Genomic DNA, 13,119 nt, shown 5'->3' on the forward strand with positions numbered 1-13,119 from the left:
ATAAATAGGACGGAGGGAGTAACAATTAAGGGTCATGCATATGTGATATGAACAGAATGTTAGCGGGAGACGAGGATGAAGCAGGTGAGCGCACTCTAATGAGCTGTGATTATAGTCGGCAGAGAAAGGCGTGCGTGGGGAATGAGCGTTGAAATTAGTTGACTTTCCATGTAACGAATATAACGTTGTTGACGTTTTATTGCTGGCCTAAGAGTCATTGATGAAGCTCAAAGTCACTCTCCCACTGAAAATGATGGGGATTAGCTATAGCTGAGCTAGATGCGTGGCCTTGCGAGATTCTGTTCGTTAAACATGATCTCATCTTTTACTCCTCTTGTCCCCTCCATCCCCTTCGTTGCTCCAAAGATTCAATTTTAAGGGCTGAGCCTTATCATAGCTATGCCCTAGTATTGACATTTGCAAGGAATCCATATAATCTGAACTAACAAAAAAATAAAATAAAATAAAATTTTTAATCTTTAAAATTTATTTTAATTATTAATTTAACTTTTAATTTTATTTTTATTAATATATTCTTAAGTGTATTTTAATTATCGATTTGATCTTTATCATTTAAAAAAAATAATACTATTAAAATATGCTAATATGGATAATGAAATATTGATGGCGATCATATAAATTAATAAAAAACGTATAATTATTTAAGTAAAAAACAAACTTAAAATTTTAAAAATAAAAGAACAAAAAATACAGTGTAAATCACTGTACAAATTAAAACTAAACTAATTTTAAAGATTAATTTGTTCTTGTTTAACTACATAGACATATCAAATTATTAATATAATTTACATATAAATTAATGTAATAATTAATTTGTATTTTAAACCTTAAAAAATTAACATAATAATTTAAGAAGAATCAAATTGATAAAAATTTAATTGAGATACTAAATATACATTTAAAGATTAAAATTTTATTAATTTATATTTAAATATTGTATGGAGTAGACAATGTTGGAATAAGGAGAGCAAACGCGAGGGAAGGCAACGCCATAGCAATAGGCAGCAGGCTCTGCAACCCCACTTGTGGTTGCCGCGGCTTGCCAGCCACGCATCTTCTATTCTATCTCATCATTCCCAAAAAAGCCCCTTCTGTTTTGTTGTTTTGACTTCTTTGTCTTTCTCTTTTCCGATTCGGATTTGGATTTTCACCGAAACAGCATCCATGACGCAGAGCAGAGACAGCGGCGTCGGCAATGGAATCGTGGCTTCACCTTCTTATGCGTTACCTTTTAGTCTTCCCATTACTGGACCCCACTCCCTCCCTCCCTCCCTCCCTTTCTCTCTCTGTCGGCTTCATCTTCTCTCCATTTTCTCCTTCGGCATGTTATTCCAATGATCAAACTTCAAAGTTGCATCCAGAAAGTCTTACTTTGTACGAGGCCTACGTGTTGATGGAGGTCGATGAATGCCCAATTCAACATTTGCGGCCTTGTAATTGGGCCAGATTACCCATGGGGCCCATTCGTATATGTTCTTTTCAACTAACATGGGCCCAAACTGGATGCTTTCTACTTTTCTGTCACTTGACAGTGACGTTGCTCACTCACCCTCTCCTCTTCAATCATGTGCCAATTACACTGCTTAATTGCCTCCTCATCATCAAATGTAGTCAGTGCATCTATATGTATCAGTGTTTTATATGTAATGCGTATAAGAATTGTTTCATATTTTACTATCTTCTCAGAAGAGACTCTGGTTTATTTACAAAACCATGATAGACAGTCGTGTGGAAAGAGCTAATTCAATACATATCATTAATTTAAAAAAAAATCCCTGCACGAAAGGACACTATTGTTCATAAAATGAAGGACTTAGCAAAAAAAAAAAAAAAAAATTCAACTTCTCACCCAAAACAAAATACCTACCTAACCCACACACACCCGCCTGAAGGCTCGTTTGATCATTGGAAAGGAAATGATTGACGGAATGAATTGAAATAATAAAAATTAAAATAGAACAATTAAAATATGAATGGGAGATAAGTTAATCCGTATTTATATAGATAAAGAGTAATTTAGTCCATCATAAAAAGAGGATAATTTAATTTATTTTTGTATCACTGGCATAACAGAATCATATTCTTATTTCCTTAGCCAATTCCATTCTCATAATTTCTACCAACCAGTGGTGGAGTTAGAAAATTTTATCAGGAAGGGCTAAAATGACAAAACATATATGGTATTGAGGAAAAGTTAAATCTATATACATCATTAGCATAACATATATTTCAACACACACATATATTCATATTCAATTTTTATATATAATAAAAAATAAATATATATCATCATTTTTTAAGTTTTGCTCTTTAATTTTTCATGGCATAAGAATCATTAATTATTTTGTCTATGATAAAATTTTTAATAATTTTTTTTCAATATAAACTATTATTAAATGGATAAAAATTTCATCTTGTCCATGAGCATTGAATGATTAAATGCATCCTTAAAATTTAAAATTTTGTTCAATCCAAGAAGTTTTATTACTTGCTTAATAATTTTACTATTTCATTCTTTCAACTAACAATTGTATTAAATAAATATATTAACATGATAATAATGTTCAATTATTATAAAATTTCTATGTTGATGAATTGAATTATATCATAGTAAAAACTATTCATACTATAACTTTTAATAGCTGGGTCATTATAAAAAAAAGTATTTTTTCTAAAAGAACATATATTAATCACAACCTCTTAACTTTTGGTAAGGGATTTTATTACATATATTAAGCACATGATATTCAATGTATCTTGTAATTTTTGTTGCATATTACTTGATAAAGTTTGTTAGTAATAATTCTCATAATTTTTTTATTAAAATGAAAGTAAAATTAAAAGATATGAATACTTTAAAAGTATATATAGCATTACTTTATTAAAAATAAATAGATTATATAATATTATATTTTCAAGTTATTAAAATAATAATAATATATATGCATAAAAGGCTATATGCAAAATTAAAATGAAACTTTTATGTAATGTATCAAATTTTATAACCTATGAATTTAAAGACGGTTTTATGAGCTCCAGAGATTGACGTGGGCTGTACTTAGCTTGTTGGTCAACGAAATGCACTTTTCACAGGCAAATTTAGACGTATGTTTGCTTGTTCTGTTTTCTTGCGATCAGCTTACTAAACCCGATACCTTTTCAGTGGAATATCGGCAAAAGAATTTATTCCCTTACGGATTGCTATTGCCTATTTGTAAGAATCATTCCCTTTTTTTAATACAATTTTTTATTGCTCAGTATTATTCAGTCGTATTTGAGCCTTGTGGACATCTTTATTACATAGATATTTCTCATCTACAAGACTCAATTATTCAATCATACTCGAGGAAGATTGAATGGTTTTCCCTTGACCCGATTAAGATTGTGAAATTAAATTTTTGACTTTACTCTAAAATGTTGACATGAGACCGAAGTCAATGGAAAACCACCACATCAAATATTAGTATTTACACGAGTTCACCTAAAAAATGCTTCTCCATACATCTTCGAAGGTTCTCTCTTCATTGTTTTAAAGGATGAGAGTAAGTGATTAAAACTTAGAAGCATGATTGGGCATAAACAAGGATTAAGGGATCTACTTGGAGGGGATGCCGACAAGCAAACTATGGGGACCACCACAAATTATTCTCTTGCTCGGAAGCAGGAAAGTCGAATGAGCTAGGGGCACGATGATTAAACGATGATCATAGGTAGGGCGACACGTGTCGCGAGAAGAGACTCGGGGACAATGACTCCCCGAGATTGGCCAATAGGATGGTGCCGATATACCGATGGAAGCCATGACATGATGGTGAAGTTGAACGGGAAGGTGGCAGCAACATGTGGGGCGGTGTAGAGAGTGTACCCTATAGGGACACTTTAGGATTTGCGGCCGTCTGCTGGTCCTACATACCTCAATCTCAATATCCCAATATATATTTTTATTGATATAATCTTCTGTTTATTTTTTTTAATATCTTTTTTGTTCCGCCAGTCTCAAATTATTAAAAAAAAAAATTTGGGATTTGTTATTATTTTAAAATATAATAAATTTTTTAAAAATATTTCATTAATATATACATTTCTAATATTATCTTTTAAAGAGAGAGATAATTGAAATGATTTTATAATTTTTTTTTAAAAGTAAGTTTGTAAATTATTTTATATTATATTTTATTGATGTATGCAATCTTTTTTGATTTTATCTTGTAACTTAGGATAGAGGGGTATAAAATAAAAATTTTTTCTCCATCCTAATTTATAATAGATTTTAAATAAAATATATATATATATATTAATAAATATTGTTAAATACACTTTATAATTTCATTTTAAAAATATATTTCATTTAATAATTTTTTTTTGAAACATTAAATAGAGAGGAAAAAAATATAATAAGGAGGGAACGTAACATTGAAACAAGTATAATAATAAAAATTATTTTAATCAAAATATTTTATGTTTTCAGATAATGAATGGCTTCCAAATGTGTTTTTATAATTTGGGATGGGAAATATATATTTTGATATCTTCGAGTGATAATATGGTATAATTTTTATTCTTTATGTATTTTTGAAATGAAATAAATCAAAACTATACAATTTAAAGATTTTTCAAAATTTAAAAAAAATACAAAACTATACAGTTTATTATAGTAAGGTATTAAAATATCTTTTATTTTATATAGAATGTGATGATAAAAAAGAAATTATGAGTTTGAGTGATTGCGAGGAAGAGGAACATTTAAGACTCCAGGTGTCCACACCCATCACACGTGTTTCATAAATAAATAAATAAACCGCTAGTTGATATAATTGGGGTTTCGTTTCGTTGTTTTTGGACCAAAAGGGCATTTGTGGACTAATAATGATTAAGGGGATCTGGCGTAAGAGAACGAGTCGTTGCATGATCTTGAGTGATCAACAATGGCAACTCCTATCACCACAACTTTGTGTCGCATAAAAGTGAAGTTCCATCGTGGGTTTGGTGGTCAACCTTTGGACGCTGTTCCCATTATAATTTATCACTAAATTCGATTATGTTCACAGAATATTTGCTCGGATTTTGTTCCTCAGTATGGTGCCAACCGCATTTTCCACACATGATCTCGTGGGACTTAGCTTCCCCCTTCACATTTGCTTTCCACTTTTGCTTCGTCCTCCTTTTTTAGGAGACTATTTTGTTTACTTTTCCCCCCTTTAAAATTACATGTTTTTTAGATTCTTACTCAAAACAGTCATTTCACTGTGCAAAACTTATTATTACTTGAAGTGTGTAACATGATTAAAGCCTTGAAGTTTAGCTTTAGCCATAACCTCGCTCACCAATAGATGCTCTAGGCTTTATGATTGTGTTTACAGCATTTGTTTTAGCTCATGCATTAGCTATCCTACTCAGTACTCACTGCATCAGCTATCTTTCTGGAGGGACTTTTTGCCCTTTCTTCCCTTGAGACACGCATTATGCAATAGTCAGCAATGATCTACTATCAAACCCGGCCACAACTTGATGCATTAATCTTGAAATGGGCCACAAAATGAGACTAAAGTGAGCCCATTATGGCAGACCTAAGAAACGCACGGTTTGCTCAACCCCCGAAAGCCCGGTTTTGAAATGGGCAAAGAATTTAAAGATCACCTCACTGTTTCGGATAGTGTCGCATGTTATAAAAATTTAGATTTAGTATTGATAACGAAATTGATGGCTTGAAGTCATCAAATTGGGTTAGACCCAAAAAAGAGTCATCAAATTGGTCCTTTTTTTATATTACGTGCAAGTATCTTTGTATTATAAGCAATATTATTCAAAGCACTTTTGAGTATGGTGGCACCTCTTCTAGTAAGGATTTAAGTATGAGTTTGTCACATTATAAAACACTAACTACTTTTGTTAGACTTAATTCCGTGAGTAACTGGTCTTTTTTTCTGTAAACTATGGGATTGAATAATCAATAAAACTATGTTTCGGCCCAATCTATTGGGCTTCTACGAGCGCCTCCCTGGGCTCCTTTCACTGCATTTGGCCCTCTTCTTCTTTGTTGTTTGTTGATTTTTGTACGACTTCAGCTAGATTTTTATTCTTGCTGTCAAATGTCATTAAGCATTGGTATTAGTAGTAATATGAACAAAGAACAAAGACCTTGTAGAAATTTAACGCAGCAACAGATTTTTCTCAATATATATTGAGCCAAATGCTGAAGAAACTAACGATTGTTTTGAATCTTTTGATGTCACTGAAAGAGAATGATTAGATTTAACTGTGTAACAACTATCAATAAGTGAATTTATTGAATAAAAAACAGTAGCAATGTTTTGAAGCTGAGAGACATTAGCAAATCATCAAAAGTCAACCTATATTATTTTCTGAGTTGTCAACGGCAAAAAAAAAATCCCATATTTTCTAAGAATAAAAGTGACAAAAGGGCCCCAGAAAATTGGAAGCAGTCAATGAATAATAATGAATGTGAATGAGATGACATTTTCCATAATAAATACAAAGGCTGCTTCTAAATCTATCCAGATACCGACATTTCTGAACAAAATGTCAATTGTTTTCCCCGCATTCCCCTGCACAACCATCTGCTATCTCTTCGTCCTCGCTGTTCAAATTTGGCACTTTCCAATTAAAACAAATTGAGTTGACATGTTCTATTATTTAATCAATAATGTTTTGTTCAGTTTTTGAGGTGTCGCCCCATGAATTGCCGCACGCATTTTGATATGTTAAATGATCCGGTTTCCCTGAGATCTCTACTGCAGTGTGTGTCATGCGCTGTCTGAATTTTCAAATGAACGTTTTTCTTTTGTTTCTCATATTTGCTCATAGTTGGTATACAATATTACCATTTCCTTTCATTACCCTAATAAGAAAATTGATGGTTTCCAAGGAAGCAACACTATCAATCTAAACTTTAACCATTTTAACCATCAAGTAAAATTATTTTTATAATATAACATCTTTCACGTGTAAGAAAAGTTATATTTTTTTATAATTTTTATCCCAATTTTTTTAATTACATCCTTATTAAAAATAGTCAGGAAATGATAGTTTATCTAGTTATCTGTACAATACCTTCTCAAATAAAAAATAAAATAAGAAGATTATTCTATTTTTTTGTTCAACTCCTTATAATAAGAATCACATTTTATATTTGCAAAAACATATTATAAATAGGATCCAGCAAGTGTATTTCTTTTTACAAGTAGTGGTTGACTGGAATGAAAATGATTCAATTTTCCTTGAATCAAGTTAAGGCTGGAAACCTAACCATAGAGGGAAGGACAGAGATGCTTAAAGATGATCTATTGGTATTGTACGTTAGATGGTTATATTAAAAATGATGTTTCTTTGTTCTTATTAAAATTATGTTGACAACTTTAATTGCCAACTAAAACCTTGAAGACCTTAGCTTACACTTTCTTCCCTCTCCTATATCGTCAGTTGAGCCCCTTATCCAAGGTTGAAAAGAGGGAGAGTAGCAATGGTCATAACTCCCCTTAAACATCACATAATTTTAACCCCTAAAATTTATGAAAGTTTTGTAGTGTGTATATATATATGTTTGGAAAAACATAATTTTAAATCCTTGTAATTTGTTCGTATTTTATTATTGATTCCTATACTTTTTTTCAATGTTTTAAATCTCTATACTTTTGCTTTTCAATATTTTAGGTCCTTCCATGAACAAAGCGTAGGAATCTTGAAGGATCTAAAACATTAAAAAATAAAAGTTTAAAAATCTAAAGCACAAAAAAAAGTACAAAGATTTAATAACAAAATGTGAGTCAGGGATTTGGAGTTATATTTTTTTTCTATATGTTTTAATCTCAACCTATGTTGTTATTAAATCTAGCCTCCACCCCTACCTCGTGTCTCATTGCTTAGGTTGTGGCCATCATTTTGTGTTGTGGTTGTCCTCACAATCATTGGTAAGAACCATTTCTTCACTGAGGCATCTTTGCTTCATTTGATGTCCAACAAATTAAAACAAATATGACGACCACCTTCAACAAAGACCTCAACCTGCATCTCTATCCTTGACGATGCCTGGGAGGGAGAAAAAGTGGTGTTTAAAATAAATAAACAAGAAAGAAGAGTATTTATTATTTTATTCTCTTGCCCTCTTAGTAATATACCCATTATATAAAATAAAAAGAGGCTTTCATTTTATACCCACTTAATACGAGCTCAGCCCATTAAAGAAGCTTCTATGTATATAAAATACTTTTTTCCAATCTCATTCTCACTCTCAAGCAGCCTAGAGCTTAGACCCGTGAATTTAATTCTCTATTTGGTTTGAGGGGAATAAAATGAATGGGTTTAATTTTTTTAAAAAATAGACAATTAGAATTACAAAAATTTTAATGGAAAGAATATGCTACAGAAAATGGTAAAAAAATCAATTAAAAACTTTTAAACTCACTTCACTGTTTTTTTTTTTTAATTGAATCCATCAAAAGGTTAAACTACATGTTTGATTCTTTAATTTTATACAAAATTTCATCTTAATCTCTTAATTTTATAAAGTAATAATTTAGTCATTTAATTTTAACAATGTTAATTTTATCAACAAAAAATTTTTGTATTAAAATTTTATATGTTAATAAAACATTTTCAAATGAAAGTAGGGAAAGCGAAAACGAAAACGAAAACGAAAGGGCTGGACGATGTTTCAGCGTACAGGAGGAGGAGGGGAATCTTCTCTCCAGCTTGTGTTGTGTCAAGTCATCTCTGATTATGAAATCTTAAAAGTGTCGCGTTGTTTTATTGATGGTGTCAGTTTCTCCTCGTTTTAAAAATTGAAACCTGCAATTTTTTTTAATTATTTTGTTAATGACTTGGGAACGAATTGGATTAATTAGGAATTATAAAATGAGAATCTGAATGGCTGGTGGGGATAACATTCATATAGGTATGACCGTTTATCAAATGCAGCACATCAAATTTTTTTTTTTCTTTAAACATTATAATCAGTTTTTTTATCGAGACACTGCATAATGTAAAAGAAAATATCAATATGCTACATTGTGGGAATTATTTCCCAAAAATCACATCTAAAATCGTTAAGAGGGAGAACCATTTTTAAAATTCATCAAACCAAGTACGATTTTTTTAATACATCGTTTCTCTTCCTCCAAAACTTGTTCTTGGCTAGAACGATTTATCAACCATCTATGTCACACATTTTGTATAATAATTTAGTAATCATTTGAATAAAAATTATAAATAAATAATTATTAGTAATATGATGAAGGAATTATTGAGTATATTAAATTAAAAATTAATAATAATAATAAATAAATATTAAGTTTTATGAAAATTAATAATAAATGATTAAGTTATATAAATGAAAAGTGAAAATTAATTTATCTCACAAATAGTGACTTCTGGCGCCACATCTTGTTCTCATTCTCATATATTGTGGCGGTTGTTGTTGTTGTATGTTCCTCTCTTTTTAAAATTTAAATGTTTCATTTATCTATGTAGTCGATATATTTAAATCAAACCAAGGTAATTCAATTAAAGAAATTGACTATCAAGGGGTGGCATATGCTTCATTTGATAGTCCACCATGTTCAAGAGTAAAAGTGTTGTATTCAACAGAAAATAATGCAAGATCATCGAGTAATGACATAAATGATCCAAATTGAGGAGGAATGAGTAAGGTGAAAAGGGATGATGATAAGGGTGACATGTTATGAGATTTAAATTGAGTGGGATTGAGAAAAATGAAAGGGGGTGATGATAATGGTGAGATTAGTTATGTAATAAGATTGACTAAAATTTTAAGACTCTTGTTCCCCTACATTTTTATTTTCAATTGGTGGTTGGGTAAACAAGTAGCCACCACATCGCTTGCTCTGTTTGTCTCAAGGAATTTGTAAACAAGGCAACTTGCTAATTGTTTTGCCTTCCATGCTTTTTTATATGACACAGTATATCCAAATATGGATTGCATCCTCTCAGTAATTTGAGATACTTTCACATTTGGCTTGTCAGATACCATTGTCACAATACAATATGATATAACCTTAGCATCTAACTTTAGATGGTCTTGAGTTAACGACATGGCTATGCATGTGTGGGCCCCTCATATTTTGTGATCTACTAAAAGTGTTTATTCTCCTTCTTGTAAGCCCTTACTCTCCAATTATAGTTTTCTCCATCATTAATGTATTGATATTCTTCATACTTGTTATGTGAATAATGGACATTAAATGTGTGATAATTCGAAAAAAATATAGCTTGACTACATGTCTTAGGACATGAACATTACTACATATCTTTCTAATATATAACTCTTCATTGTCACTAAAATGTATAATTTCTTCTATTTTATTAAACCTAAAAGCCATAGATAAAGCAGTTGCAACCTCATTATGCTCATTGTTGTCATTATAGTCATTGGCAACATTATCATTCCCATCATCAACATTTAAATGAGAATTATATTCATCCTCATCCTTAGATTCATTCATGATGTCTTTCATTAGAGAAAAAGAACACGATGGCCCATTATTGCCAATATTTAAGGGAGGCTTAAATGGTTGGGAATTTTTCATGTGATCAGTAAACATAGATACTTGTTCTATAATGGTCATTTGATTGTTACTTGATGGGAGAGTATTTTTAAGATAATTATTCATTAGTTGTGATTCAACATTGCTATCAACTAAGTATTTCCAACATAATTATCCATTGGTTGTGATTCAACATGGCCATCAACTTCTGACTCATATATGTTCACATACACTATGCACCTATCAATTGAGTTGAGGATTAATAGCTCACTTGCCACATTTGTTCTATATCTGAATCATCTTCCAAATTGCATGCTTTGTACTGTGGTGGATTTATGCATGTAGGATATCTATATACTAGATTTGTCACCAATTTATTAGGAGGAAGTTGTAGCTTTTGTCTAATAGGTTGCTTTAGTCTATCCAAGGTAATATCTGAGTCAACTTTCATTGCTTCCATAGTATTTGACTTAAATGTTATATCGGTTAGGCCATAAAAAATTTGTTCATTTGCAAATATACACACGAACTCTTTTCTATGATCCATTTTGCTTCCTAAATATTACATTATACAGTTAACACCCTACTAAAATTAAATTATAAATATAAATTAACTTAACTAATTTCTTAAATATTTATAAATTAATTATCTAACTTTTATATTTGCGACCAAATGAAGTATTACTTACATGTAATAATTTTTTTTATGTGTATTGAATCTTTTTATTAATAAATTAACTACAAGTATTCTTAGTGGTGGAACCACATTGTCTTCAAGAGAGGTCAAGTTTTGCCACTCAGTGTTATTAGAACCCTTTAAATTTTCTTTGACTCATGATTTTTTTGATACAATTCACAACCTCAACAACTTCAACCTTTTATATAATATATATGATATATGTGTATATTTGTTTGTTGTCTGACCCCTCCTTTCCCTGGACAAAAAACGTACAAGGCCCTGTCATATTTGTAATATGCACATTTTTTCACGTATCAATTATTATAAAAAGTTGAGAATTTGTATAAATTAAGTTTTTTAATGTGTCAAATATATAATTTTTCCATATCAATTATTTGATAAGTTTTCCTATACTATTTATATTTGTTATGATTTATATTATAGATATATAATTTTACTTTTAAAGTTTTTGTATATTATTTATTTGATGAGGTTTTCCTATATTATTACATTTTTTATAATTAATATTATAGATATATAATATCATATATAATTTTATAGATATATTTTTTATGATCAATATTATATGTAATTTATTCTCTCAGATTTTAATGTAGTAAACTTACCTAAACAATTAATTAGTATAAATATTAAAAATAAGTAAAAGTATAGAAGATTGTATATTAATTTTTAAAATTTGGCCCCCTTTACATTTATGTTGATTCTCCCTTTGATTATTCTATAAAAAAATTAACTACATGTCTACACCTATAATTAAGAAAAACTTAATATACAAAACATTAATGATTAAATATTAAGATTTTACCAAAAAAAATAACTTTGATATGAAAGTTGAAAAATATTAAGAAAATATATCTTAATCAGATGGAGTTTTAGGCTTTAAGTAGAAAAAAGAAAGAAAATGCACTATAAACATTGATCAAATACTAACACCACTAACTGGAGTAGAGAGATGAAGTAAAAAGAAATAACTTTAAAGTTTGAATAAGAGAAAAATGAGAGAGCATGTGAAATGAAGTAGGCAAAAAATGAAGCAAAAATAAGAAGTGTAAGAATAAAATGTTAGAACACTAGGTAAATAAGAGTAAATAATATTATATTCAATCTTGCTAACATGTGAATAAAATGAGAAAAGTAGGAATTACCTCTGAACATGGAGAAGTCTCGCAATATCTTGCCTCAATCTCACTACCACCTTTTTTATGTTTTCAATCCCTTATGTAGCTAATAAAATACACATGCACATGAAATTTCTAATACCATGTGTGAGAAGCAAAAGCTGGGAAGTTCCTTAACAAATGAAGAAAGACTTGATAAAGCAATCACAAGGAGGAAAGAAAGCAGAGATTGGGAATTAAATGGCACATTAGCAATAATAAGTTGAAATTATTTAGGTAGTGAAATATTTCACTTTTGATTGAATAAAAACATAATTTCTGACTCTAAAATTATTCTAGGCAAGAACAATTTTTTCAGAAGTTCAAACTCATTCTTCTTTTGAACAATTTTTGGTGTAGTATTTTGATAAATACTTTTCACATTATAGCATTGAGGCAATTTCTTTTATTGTGTGTAGTATCTTGGTAAAAAAGCCTATTATAATTAGTTAGATAATTGATATAGAGGTACTTCACCCCTTACAATTTACAAATTACTTCTAATTATTTTATAAAAAATAATTAAATGTATTTAAACTTAAAGTTAAATTATTTATATTGTATGTTAAAAAAAATTCAACTTACCTTTATTAAATACATCATCATAAATACTTCACCTGTCATGTAACTTTTTACCAACTATTTTATTGAAAATTGTGAAAGAATAAAATAAAAATAATAATTAATAATTAACTTTTTAATGCAAAGCAATTTATAAAAA

The sequence above is a fragment of the Prosopis cineraria genome, unplaced genomic scaffold (assembly GCF_029017545.1).
Source record: "Prosopis cineraria cultivar Desert tree isolate PC_DT_omini unplaced genomic scaffold, ASM2901754v1 PC1, whole genome shotgun sequence".
Taxonomy (NCBI): Eukaryota; Viridiplantae; Streptophyta; class Magnoliopsida; order Fabales; family Fabaceae; genus Prosopis; species Prosopis cineraria.